Source organism: Sapajus apella, unplaced genomic scaffold (genome assembly GCF_009761245.1).
Source record: "Sapajus apella isolate SASKATOON/1434 unplaced genomic scaffold, GSC_monkey_1.0 scaffold135, whole genome shotgun sequence".
NCBI lineage: Eukaryota > Metazoa > Chordata > Mammalia > Primates > Cebidae > Sapajus > Sapajus apella.
Window position 1 is genome coordinate 368497 of NW_022437075.1, and position 13771 is coordinate 382267.

General features: G+C 45.1%; 1 protein-coding gene across 1 annotated transcript in view; it reads right to left on the reverse strand.

The window, feature by feature from the left end:
* ZNF544 (zinc finger protein 544) overlaps nt 1-9621 on the reverse strand; it is a 26363-nt gene extending 16742 nt beyond the window's left edge. Inside the window, exons 1-2 of the mRNA XM_032263362.1 lie at nt 9341-9621; nt 9035-9137 (exon numbers count right to left, since the gene is read on the reverse strand). The gene's annotated coding sequence lies outside the window, so the exon portion shown is untranslated. The remainder of the gene's footprint in view (nt 1-9034; nt 9138-9340) is intronic.
* Nucleotides 9622-13771: the final 4150 nt, after the last annotated feature.

The window sequence follows — 13771 nt, forward strand, 5'->3', positions numbered from 1 at the left end:
AAAGAAAAGAAAATAAAAAAAGATAAAAAGTTTCATAGAATGAGGCCAGGCACAGTGGCTAACTTCTATAATCCCAGCACTTTGGGAGGTCGAGGAGGGTGGATAACTTGAGGTCAGGAGTTCGAGACCAGCCTGGTCAACATGGTGAAACCCCATCTCTACCAAAAATACAAAAAATTAGCCAGGCATGGTGGCTACATGGGAGGCTGAGGCACAAGAACTATTTGAACTTGGCGGGGGTGGAGGTTACAGTGAGCTGAGATACTGCCACTGCACTCCAGCCTGGGCAATGGAGTCCTAGCTACTTGGGAGGCTGAGGCACGAGAGCTGTTTGAACACGGTGGGTGGAGGCTGTAGTGAGCTAAGATGCTGCCACTGCACTCCTGCCTGGGCAATGGAGAGAGACTCTGTTTGTTTTTTTTTTTTTTTTTCTTTTTCTTTTTTTTCATAGGAAACAAGAGACTCTGTCTTAAAAAAAAAAAGTTTCATAGAATGATACGCACAAACAAATGGAGGCTAAAAAATGCTAAATAAGCTCAATGTCAATGTCCTGTTTGTGAAAGGTGTCACCCTCTGGAAAAGCTGGGTGAAGGACACATAAGATACTCTGTACTATTTTGCAACTTTCTCTAAGTCTATATTTCAAAATGAAGGGTTTGTTTTAAAAATAAGGATGGGGTTTTGCCATGTTACTCAGGCTGATCTCAAACTCTTGGGCTCAAGCAATCCACCCACCTTGACATCCCAAAATGCTGGGATTACAGGTGTGAGCCACTGTGCCTAGACATTAAGTTGTTTTTTAATCACACAAATTTTGAAGTTGATTTATTTTTTAATTGATGAATACAAACTGTATATATTTATCATGAACAATATATTTAGAAATACATATACATTGTAGAATGGCTAAATTGAGGTAATTAACATATGCATACACATACTTTTTGTGATGAGAATATTTTACTTTCCTAGCAATTTTCAAGCATATAAAAGATTATTAACTATAGCCACCATAATCTAAAAATTCACACATATTTTAGGTTCATTGTAAAAAAGTAAAAGATGGAGATAGCTAAAAATAAAAATAAAAGCCAGGCGCGGTGGCTCACGCTTGTAATCCCAGCACTTTGGGAGGCCGAGGCGGGTGGATCACGAGGTCAAGAGATCGAGACCATCCTGGTCAACATGGTGAAACCCCGTCTCTACTAAAAATACAAAAATTAGCTGGGCATGGTGGCGCACGCCTGTAGTCCCAGCTACTCGGGAGGCTGAGGCAGGAGAATTGCTTGAACCCAGGAGGCGGAGGTTGCGGTGAGCCGAGATCGCGCCATTGCACTCCAGCCTGGGTAACAAGAGCGAAACTCCGTCTCAAAAAAAATAAAAATAAAAAAATAAAAATAAAAATAAAAAATAATCCAACCTCTTAGAGACAGCCACCGTTACTATTTTGTGCCTACAGTCATGTGACCCATAATGACATTTTGATCAATGACAGACCACATATATGACAGTGGTCCCATATGATTACAATGGAACTGCCCTATACAGGTACGCCATTTTTTAATCTTTTATTCCATATTTGTACTGTACTTTTCCTATGTTTATATATATTTACATATTCAAATTCTCCACTGTGTTATAATTGCCTATAGTATTCACTACAGTAACATGCTATGCAGGTTTGCAGCCTAGCAGCAAGAGGCTGTACCACATAACTTGGATGTGTATTAGACTATAACCATGTAGGTTTGTATAAGCATGCCTATGATGTTCACGCAACAGTCACCTAATGACACATTTCAAACATATCCTCGTTATTATTGACAGGTAACTGCATTTCCTTTGAGAAAAATACTCTTTTGAAACTTAGCATCACAAAGTATGTCCCAATGCCAATAAACAATTTTTGTAATAGCTGTAATCACTCTAATAGCTGAATTTGATGAAGGGACTGTAGTTTATTAATAGTTGCAGCTTTGAAGAGTTTAATGTTTCTGAATATTCAGGACTTTTCCAAATTTCATCCTCACATCAGCCATATAATGGCCACTCTTGCTTTCACACATGCCTGCCTTTCTGCATGTGTATGTTTAGGTTAAATATTCAAAAGGAGAACTGCCAGGCAGCTCCCAGAATGCTGCACACAGGTACACATGCAAAGGGAAAAACTATTTCTTGAGCTATCATAACACAGTAAGAGAGGAAAAGCAGCAGTGTCACCATCAACGATGATTAACTCTGGGCTCACTCCAAGTGCTAGGCCCCAGGCAGGGATATAAATATGATCCAGAGCCACCAAGGACACAACCCCAGCCTGGGGGGCCTTTTCTGAGGTGGCAAGGAGGTCACATGAGCAAACAGGCAAGAACAATGAAGTGCAGTCAGCACTTGATCAAGGATGAAGTTTCTCACATAGTCTTTCTCATATTTCCTTTAGGTACACAATTTTTGTTTTACATCTATACTATTGGTTGTGGTCCATAAATGTTCAAGATTAATATATCTTATTCCTATAGTCTTTTATGACTATAGAGGTGATAAGTCCAGGCCTCAATCCTGTATCATGCCTGTAATCATGTAATCTTGTAATCATGCCTGTAATTCCACCACTGCTGTAGGCTGATATGGTTTGGCTGTGTCCCCATCCAAATCTCATATTGAATTGTAGCTCCCATAATTTCCATGTGTCATGTTGTGGTAGGGACTCAGTGGAAGGTAACTGAGTCATGGGGGCAGGTCTTTCCCTTGCTGTTCTTGTGACAGTAAGTCTTATAAGATGTGATGGTTTTATAAAGAGGAGTTCCCCTAAACACACCTCTTGCCTGCCATGTTAAGGTGTGACTCTGCTCCTCCCTTGCCTTCTGCCATGATTGTGAGGCCTCTCCAGCTATGTGGAACTGAAAGTCAAACCTATTTCCTTGGCTGTGCATGGTGGCTCACACCTGTAATCCCAGCACTTTGGGAGGCCAAAGTGGGTGGTTCACTTGAGGTAAAGAGTTCAAGACCAGCTTGGCCAACATCATGAAATCCCGTCTCTACTAAAAATACAAATATTAGCCAGACATGGAGCACACACCTGTAGTCCCAGCCACTCAGGAGGTTGAGGCAGGAGAATCACTTGAACCCAGGAGGTGGGGGTTGCAGTAGCTGATATCATGCCACTGCACTGCAGCCCAGGCAACACAGCAAGACTCAGTCTCAAAAACAACAACTCTTTCCTTTATAAATTATCAAGTCTCGGGTATGTTTTTATTAGCAGCATGAGAACAGACTAATATAGTAAATTGGTACTGGTACAGTGGGGTGTTGCTATGAAGATACCCAAAAATGTGGAAGCAACTTTGGTCTGGGTAACATGCAGAGGTTAGAACAGTTTGGAGGGCTCAGATAGGAAAATGTGGGAAGGACTGGAATATCCTAGAGACTTGTTGACTGGCTTTGACCAAAATGCTGATAGTGATATGGACAATAAATTCCAGGCTGAGGTAGTCTCAGATGCAGATGGGGAACTTGTAGGGAACTGAAGCAAAGGGTGACTCTTGCTGTTTTAGCAAAGCAACTGGCAGCACTTTGCCCCTGCCCTAAAGATTTGTAGAACTTTGAACTTGAGAGAGATGATTTAGGGCATATGGCAGAATAAATTTCTAAGCAGCAAAGTGTTCAAGATATGACTTGGATGCTGTTAAAAGCATTGTTTTATATATTCACAAATATATGGTTTGGAATTGGAACTTATGTTTAAAAGGGAAGCAGAGCATAAAACTTGAGAAAATTTGCAGGCTGATGATGCGACAGAAAAGCAGAACCCATTTTATGCAGAGGAATTCAAGCCAGCTGCAGAAATTTGTTTAAGTAATGAAGAGCCAAATGTTAATTACCAAGACAATGGGGAAAATGTCTCCAGGGAATGTCTCACAGCAGCCCCTCCCATCACAAGCCTGGGGGTCTAGGAGGAAAAAATGGATTTGTGGGGTAGACCCAGGGCCTTGCTGGTGTGTGCAGTCTCAGAACTTGGCGCCCTGCATCCTAGTCGTGGCTAAAAGGGGCTAACATACAGCTTGGGATGTAGCTTCAGAGGGTGCAAGCCCTAAGTCTCGGCAGCTTCCACGTGGTGTTGATCCTGTGGGTGCACAGAAGTCAAGAACTGAGGTTTGGAAACCACTGCCTAGATTTCAGAGGATGTATGGAAATGCCTGGATGTCCAGGCAGAGATGTACTACAGGGACAGAGCCCTCATGAAGAACCTATGCCAGGGCAATGCAGAAGGGACATGTTGATTGGGTACCCCCCACCTCTGAGTCACCACAGGGGCATTGCCTAGTGGAGCTGTGAGAAGGGGGTCACCGTCCTCCAGACCCCAGAATGGTAGAGCCAATAGCTTACACCATGTGTCTGGAAAAGCCATACTCAATGCTAGCCCAAATAAACAGCCAGGTGGTGGGCTGTACCTTGCAGAGCCAAAGGGGCAGAACTGCCCAAGACAATGGGAACCCACCTGTTCCATCAGCATGACCTGGGTATGAGACATGGAGTCAAAAAAGATCATTTAGGAGCTTTAAGATTTGATTCCCTGCTGGATTTTGGACTTGCATGGGGTCTGTTGCCCTTTTGTTCTGGCCAATTTCTCCCATTTGGAATGGGTATATTTACCCAAACCCTGTACCCACATTGCATCTAGGAAGTAACTAACTTGTTTTGGAACTTACAGGCTCATAGGTGGAAGGGACTTGCCTTGTCCCAGATGAGACTTTGGACTATGGACTTTTGAGATGATAATGAAATGAGTTAAGACTCTGGGGACTGTTGGGAAGGCATGACTGGTTTTGAAATGTGAAGACAGGAGATTTGAGAGGGGTCAGGGCGGAATGACATGGTTTGGCTATGTCCCCACCCAAATCTCATCTTGAATTGTAACTCCCATAATTCCCATGTGTCATGTCATGGGAGGTCCTGGTGGAAGGTAACTGAATCACAGGGGCAGGTCTTTCCCATGCTGTTCTTGTGGTAGTAAATAAGTCTCATGATATCTGATGGTTTGATACAGGGGGGTTCCCCTGCACACAACCTCTTGCCTGCTGTCATATAAGACGTGACTTTGTTCCTCCTTTCCTTCTGCCATGACTGTGAGGCCTCCCCAGCTATGTGGAACTGTGAGTCAATGAAAACTCTTTCCTTTATAAATTACCCAGTCTTGGGTGTGTCTTTATTAGCAGCATGAGAACAGACTAATACAGAGGTCAAAGCAGGAAGACTGCTTGAGTCTAGGAGTTGGAGACCAGCCTGGGCAACAAAGTGAGACCCAGTTTCTACAAAAAAATCAAAAAGTTAGCTGGCCGGGCGCGGTGGCTCAAGCCTGTAATCCCAGCACTGTGGGAGGCCGAGGCGGGTGGATCACGAGGTCAAGAGATCGAGACCATCCTGGTCAACATGGTGAAACCCCGTCTCTACTAAAAATACAAAAAATCAGCTGGGCCTGGTGGCGCGTGCCTGTAATCCCAGCTACTCAGGAGGCTGAGGCAGGAGAATTGCCTGAACCCAGGAGGCGGAGGTTGCGGTGAGCCGAGATCGCGCCATTGCACTCCAGCCTGGGTAACAAGAGCAAAACTCTGTCTCTAAAAAAAAAAAAAAAAAAAAAGTTAGCTGGATATAGTGGCATACACTTATAGTCCCAGCTACTCAGAAGGCTGAGGTGGGAGGATCACTTGAGTCAGGAGGTCAAGGCTGCAGTGAGCTGTGATGGCACCACTGTACTCCAGCCTAGGTGATAGAGTGAGACTGTCTCAAAAAATAATAATAATAAATAAAAAACAAACAAAAGAAAACAAAACAAAAAAAATGATAAAAGTGTCTTTTTCTTAATGCTGTTGCACTAAAGGTCTACTTTATTTGATATTATCTTGCCATCCATTTCCTTATTTGTTTTCACTGATGGATCCATGATTATCCCACCACCTGTTTGTCAAAACCTGGACCATCTGACTCTCCTAAGGAGAGCAAAGCTTTAACATTTTCTTTTCTTTCTTTTTTTTTTTTTTTTTTTTTTTAAAAGACAGGGTTTTACCATGTTGGCCAGGTTGGTCTCAAACTCCTGACCTCAAGCAATCCACCCGCCTCAGCCTCCCAAAGTGCTAGGATTATAGCTTTTTATTTTCAATACAATTTCCTTTTTTTTTTTTTTTTTTTGAGACAGAGTCTCTCTCTGTCACCCAAGGTGGAGTATAGTGGTGCAATCTTGGCTCACTGCAGCCCCTGCTTCCTGGGTTCAAGCAATTCTCCTGCCTCAGCCTTCTGAATAGCTGGGACTACAGGCACATGCCATCATGCCTGGCTAATTTTTTGTGTTTTTCATAGAGACGGGGTTTCACCATGTTAGCCACGATGGTCTTGATCTCCTGACCTCATGATCTGCCCGCCTTGGCCTCCCAAAGTGCTGGGATTATAGGCATAAGCCAGCATGCCTGGCCTTTCAATTCAATTTTGAAGTGTCTACTAAAACAGAGTTCTACCCATTACATTTACTGTGAGAACTACTCTTATTTCTGCCATTACATATTATATTTTCTATTACTTTTCAAGTTCAAGACCAGCCTGGACATCATGGCAAAAACCTGTCTATACTAAAAAAATAAATAAATAAATTAGCTAGGCGTAGTGGCACACGTCTGTAGTCCCAGTTACCTGGGAGGCTGAGGCAGGAGAATTGCTTGAACCCAGGAGTCAGACGCTGCGGTGAGCCATGATCATACCACCACTCCAGCCTGGGTGACAGAGGGAGACCCTGTCTCAAAAAAAAAGAAAAAAAAAATGTCACCAGGGCTATTTTTGGAACTTGACAAAACATTCAAGCTTCTTTCATGAAAATAAAGACCTATGAAAAAGAAGAAACGTGATAGTCACAAACAGATAGTTGACAATAAAATAAACTGCATGGCTGAAAAATGCAAAAAGCTGCTCTGTATTAAAGACATATATTCCCAGCACTTTGTGAGGCCAAGGAAGGAGACAAGCCTGGAGTTTGAGACAAGCCTGGTTAACATGTGAGACCCATCTATAAAATCAATAAATAAGACATGAATCAAAACATACTGGGGCCTATGATCTCAGCCTCCTCCCCCAGCAAATGCCTCAGGCCTTCCTACCCTTCAGAATCCACTGACCATTCAGGCTGTACTTCCTATGGGCCAGGCACTGTACCCTGTTCTCTGCCTCAATTCATCCATTTGATTTTCCTTATAACCCCACAAAGACAATTAACAGCATTTACCCAGTTTTCTGAATGAGGAAACCAGGGCAGAAAAAACTTGAGTAAAACTTAACTGAGACCTCGTGGCTGGGGAGTGCAAAGCTGGGAGCTCCACAGCTCATGGCCCTAAGCACATGACCTCAGCTCCCAGCCTCCCCAGCTGATACACCCCACCCCAGACCAGCCCACTGTCCCTGTTATTTTTCTCAGCATCCTTGGCTCTTGGCCTCTCTAACCTGTTTGTTCTGTGCAATCTGCCCATGTGCCCATGCGCTTGACTGTCCTCTCTGCCCAACCCTACTAGTTTCTGAGTCCTGGGTGGTATAGGAGTTCAGGAATAACAGTAACCACTCAGTAACCATCTCCTTACAGCTGCAAGCTCATGCTCTCACTATCTATTTCAGCCTCTTCCCCCCATTATCCTCTCTATGCAGACAAATCTGCCTTTTAATTCACTCCAAGGGATGGTTCTGGACTCTTTCAACTTCCTGGCACACAGACTCCTGCAAGCCTGCACTCATTAGTAGCTCCCTTCAAATTCTAAGGTGAGATGTCTTCTTTCTGGTCAAGATGAATCCATATCCCAGTGCCCCACCTCCACACCTCTTCTTCTCTCAGCTCAACCCTGAACAGAGTGACCAACACACTCAGTTCCCCCTCCTCCTCTTGCCCATCTCTGCTCTGCTCTCTCACTCCCAAACACAGACACACACACAAATATAGACCATATCCAAGAAGGCTGCCAAATATCCTATGTGATACTATCTTGTCCTGATGCTCCTGGCCTTCCCTGGGGAATCTCTCACTGCCTGTGTCCATCTCTGCTCTCTAATCTTTTCCTTCCTTGTCTGGAGGCATCTGAGGGCAAGGGCGAGGGCAAGGGCTGAGAACACTCACTTTGCAACCTGCTTTCAAAGTACTAGCTCCATTACCTGCTGCTGTCGGACTATGAACAGGCCTCCTTAACATTTCCAAGCCTCAGTTTCCTCATCTGTAGACATCTGGAAAAACAGCAAGCCCTTCCTTGTGAGGATGCTGAAAGAATTAACTGAGTTGCCTTTAGAGAGCTTAATGTATGTTTATTCATAGTGATTATACTTGGACATAAAATTCCCCTTCTGTTCCTCATACTGGACTTATATGGGGGCTGATCTGGCAGGAGTCCCTCTGGCTGCAGGGCTAGGGCGGGAGTTTCTTTCTCTTTTCTTTTCTTTTCCAGTTTTCTCTCTCCCTGCTTGTGAGGTGATGCTTCCAATTTGCCCTAGGTTACATGTCTAGCCCAAACCTCCGGGGCTTCCTGCCACTGCCATTCCCTCCTCCATATTCAGCCATGTCACCCGTGTGCTCAACTCCCATGCAGAGACTGACAACGAATTCCACATCTTCCTTGCACAGTGACTTCTATCCTGGCTCCACGCTTGAATCAGAAACAGTCTTCCTCCACTCTTTCCTGTCTTTCGGCATCCCTCCTTAGACGGAGTCGTTTCCACAATCGGATGTTTCCCTACTCCCTTAGACTCTGAAATCCAACACCATGCCTTTCTCATTAGTACTCCTTGTACGGTCCCCATCAACTCTTGCCAGATCACAAATGGAACCCCGAGCCCTCACTTACAGGCATTACACATACATCCCATCCTGTTCACCTCTGCAGTCCGTCACTGGGGTACACCAGTGTTGCTTAACCACTATAGGCCCCAAACACCCCAGTTACCCCTACCCTGCCTGGCCTTAATCTTCTTTTCACTTAGAAAACACACACGTTCTCTTCAGGGTTCAAGCTTCACGTACCATTGGAAGAAAACGTGTCCGCGTCTGGAGCTAGGATGACATCTGCGTTGCAATAGGCGCCACCTGCCTGGTGCCTCTGTGCCAGGAGGCTCTTGGCCACCACCTGTGGATAAGCCGCAGAAGGTGAGGGAGCTGAGGAAGGAAAACGGAGAGTGAGAGGCCAGCTGGTTCTGCAGCCCCAGAGCTCCACACGCCGGCCTCAATCTCCAGCCCCTGCAGCCCTCGACCCAGACCCCCTGTGTCAGGAGTGCCCAGCCAGGCCCACCCCCTGCCCGGACCTGCAAGGAGGCCCAGCCCTATCAGTACCCTGCCAGCTCTGAAGCAGGAGAGCCTCCGACAAGCTCAGACCCAGCCGGGCGCTGCTGTAGGCGGGCTCTGACTGGACCAGCCTTCCCTGTCCCCGAGGCCGGAGAGATCCCGATTACATCAGTTCCCTGCCCCTGTCCGGCGGCCGCATGAGGGACGCCCGCCGGCCCATCTCGTTTCTCCAGCACGCCCAGGTCACTTGGGGCCGCTCCGGCCTGGTCCTGCGCTCCGGCTCCACCTGACTAACAGTGAAGCCCCCGCGCCAACCTTAGAAGGGCCAGGCTCACTTGCACGCGCCGCACAATGGCGGTACTTCCGGTGGCCGGCGTCGGTATCCGCGCTCTACGCAACGAACCACAACTCCCAGAAGTCCGCGCGCCTGTGGCCGTTGCTTTCTCAGGCGTCGTCCTTCAGGGCGGGAGCTTAGGGCCCCGCGGCGGCGAGACGAGCTTTTTCCTGTGATCGCGACTAGCACTGTGGCTTAGAAAGCTGCTTCCCGCGGTTCTCCTCCTTGGCGCGCCTGTCCCGTCCCCCTTGAACGGCCCCGCTGGTTCTCATCCAGCAACCGAGGCCGAGACTGTGGAGGTGGCGCCCGGCATCCAGGGCGGGACTAGCGCCTGATGCTGCTCGGCCCTGTCATCTCCTCGGGGGCTTCCCGGCGCCTTGCCTTGTTGAAGAGAGAGACGAAGACTGTGTCTTCAGAACGGTCCAAGGCCGTTAACCCGGAGCCCGGGGCAAGGGCGCCCGCCACCATCCGCGCCTGTGGCAGGGACTCGGAGACAGCCTGGGCATGGGGACGCGTCCTAGTGACAGAAACAAAGCCCCGGGTGTGCCCTGCGTGGAGCATTCCGAGTGGAAGCTCTAAGCATGCTAACTGGAGGTGGCTCGTCCTGTGTGATTGCTGAGGGAGCCTGTTTGGCTTTCTGTGGTTGCTCCTAAGTGGGACAGGGAAAAAGAATAGGGAGGCTGGCAGTTAGAGATCAAGTTGTTTCGTACCTATTGCTGCAGAAGTTGTGGGACAGAGTTCTATTATTATAAATGGTCTGATGTTCAGTCTCAGTGCGTTGTGGGCCTCAGTGTGTGAGACCCACTACCGGCTGACCCGTCCTGGCTCTTCAGTGTGGGAGACCACAGGAGTTTCCTACGCAGGCCAGATAGGCGGGAACCAATTTGGCTCAGGCATCCTCAGCTTCTGGACTGTGCTTTTGTACCTGGGGTACATCTGTGACTAACCCTTGGCTTGACTGTCTTGTGGCTGACCTTGTCGATAGCGTTACCCAACAGTCATCACCTTTTTACTTGCTTATTTTCATACCTGGCTGTACAACCCTGCAATCTTTACATTCTTCTAGGAAATCTAGAATCTAACTCCCTAAGGGAGGATCTTGATGGATTCTAAGCTAATCAGAATGGTCTCAAGCCTCTTGCTATGTGAATTAGGCAAGGGTATTCTGGCCAAGGAGAAATAAGGCTGCTGGGAGTTTCTGAGGAAGGTTCCCTCAGTCTTAAAAATGGACATAAAAACAGCAGTGTGTCCTCTTTTGCCCCTGGACAGTGACGTCTGCCTGTGATGTGTAGAACAGTCACAAGCACACTGGCACCATGAGGAAGCCAGCCCAGGAGGTAAAGTCAACATGCTGAGAATGGCACAGCAGAAAGATGGAAAGAACCAGTATCTGTGATGGAATGAATCCTCTTTGTGCCACTGAATCAACATTGCCTATGCCCACCTCAGGGACTTTACATTATGAGATAATAAATGACCTTGTTTGTTTTTATTATAGAAAATTTCAAACATACATGAGTAGAGAGAACAGTATAATGAAGCCCATGTTTCGCCCATGCATCAGTTGCCCTCACCTAACTTCTTGGTCAGCATTCTGCCTTTTAACCTATTCCTATCTGCTCCCAGCCCCTACCACTGGATTATTTTGAAGCATATCCCAGACACATAAATTTATTTCATCCATAAATAAAAATATATCTCTAAAAGATAATGCTTTTTTCTAGAGTAGGCAAGTCCAAAAAAAAGTGTTGTCTGGGGATAGGGAAGATTGACCAGAAATTCCAGTGAATGGGAATTTGAGAAACTCTGATTTCCTTTTGGGGTAATGAAAATGTTCTAAAATGTCTTGTAGTGATGGTTGTAAAACTGTGAGTATATTAAACCATATACATTTTAAGTGGGTGAATGGTATGTGAATTATGTCCCAAGCTGTTTAAAAATCAATACCAAGACCTATTAGAAAAAAACACTTTTTTTCTAAAAAAAAAAAAAAAAAGAATGACTTTTAAGTAAATCATTATATAATCAATTCATCTATAATATTATGAATACTTTCTTAATATCATAAAATATTCAGTGTTTAAAGTACCCCAATTGTGTCATTTTTTTTACATTTTATTTATTCAAATTAGAATCTGAACAAAGTTCATACCTTGCATTTGGGTAATATGTACTTACGTCTCATATGGATGTCTCCTACATGTGCTTTTTCCCTTTATTTCCATTTATTTGTTGAAACGAGGTAATTTTTTTCTGTAGAATTTACCACATTCCAGATTTTGCTGATGCTGAGTATCCCTATGGTGTCATTAATCTGTCCCTTGTCCAATGATATGCAGGGTTAATTAGATTCAAGTTTATATGTTTGTTGGACAAGAATCTTTCATAGGTTGTATTTTCCTTCTTGCATCATGTCAGAAGGCACATAATGTCTAGTTGTGTACTTCTGTAATGTTTATTTTGATGAGCGCCTTCAAGTGTTGACTGCCTGATCAATCTATGGTAAAATTCTTCAACATTTTTCACCAAATGGCTTTTGCAGTCATTGATGATCATGGCCTACACCCATTGTTTCATTAGGAATTACAAATTATGATTTTCTTAGGAATTTTTCTTGTACACCTAAATGATGATTTTCTAATTCTGTCATTCCTTCTGCATCTGGAATTCTTCCATATGGAAAAACTTTCCTTTATCAGCTTTTTTGTTACCTTGAGGTACAATTTGTTTGGGAAAGGCAGAATAAATGCTTTATTCTTTCCCTTTATTTACTGGCTTTGAGAGAACTGATGTGATTTGCTAGCATCCTTAGAAGGTGGCCAGTGAGTATATTCTATATATGTGGATTTTTAACATATTGAATGTGTTTTAATTCACTGCAGTGAATAATTTGATTCTCCACTTGACCCAAACTTGGCCAAGAGGAGCTCCTTTAAGTTGGCTTCTGGTTCTTGTGACATGACCCCAGTACTCTTTGATAGCTTGTTTGCTTTCTGGTATGGGCATTCTGCAAATGTCCTGCCCCAGCCCTGGAATATATCATTTCTCTAAGGAGCCTGGTTCTTTCTAGTGGGAAATGTGTTTTAGAGACCACAATCTGTGCACTAGAAGTACTCATTACTACAAGGATAGCTATTATAGAATTCTTCAGTGGAGAATTACTTTTTAAGAGAAAATACACTTTGTATTTATCCTGATATTTCTGAGGTTTAGTGTGGGGAACGCTCCCGTGTGAAGCCCCCCCAGTGCTGGGCCTCACTGTGCGTGAGCTTGATCCCAGACACAGTTTCCTGCTGGAGGCAGTCGAGCTATGGGGAAGTAGGAATGGAGAGAATAAGAATAATGTCAGCCTCTATTTCTGACTACGGTGACCCTGGGTAATGGATGTGTGTGCTCTTTCGGTTCCTGTTGAGGAGTGGGTTTTATGACTCTGTTTACCAAGTTAAGTATAGCCTTTTGAGGACCAGATGATATTCCTATACTCAGATAAAGATTTATGGCTTAGCCTGTGACATTTCTAGATTGTTATCCTTGTGACCACATGTTCTGTTAACAATGATAAAGTACATCACCTGCTTACCTTTTATGACCCATGATTATGTACCCCCTCTGCTGACATTTGCTTTTTGCAGCTTTCTGTGCTTTTTGCAACTTTCTGTTCCCCTTATTGTATAGCTTACATAATGTGCACTGACGTCAATCCTTATAATCTAAAGGTATATATTGGAACCCTGGACACAAATAAACTTCCTGCATAGGCATTGCCTATTCAGTCCTCCAGACCCCAGCTTTCTGTCTCTCTTTACTCCTGCGCACCCCCTCTTCCAGGCTGGGACCCTCTCGCTGGCCGAGACTCCCCAGCGGGCTCCCCGTCGCCCACAGTTTAGGATTACAGGGATTTAATTTTTCTTCAGACAGTTTCATTCTGTTGCCCAGGCTGAAGTACAGAAGTGCAATCTCGGCTCACTGCAAACTCCACCTCCTGGGTTCAAACGATTCTCCTGCCTCAGCCTCCCAAGTAGCTGGGATTACAGGTGCACATCACCATGCCCGGCTAATTTTGTATTTTTAATAGAGACGGGGTTTCACCATGTTGGCCAGATTGGTCTTGATCACCTGAGGTCAGAGCGAGACTCTGTCTCAAA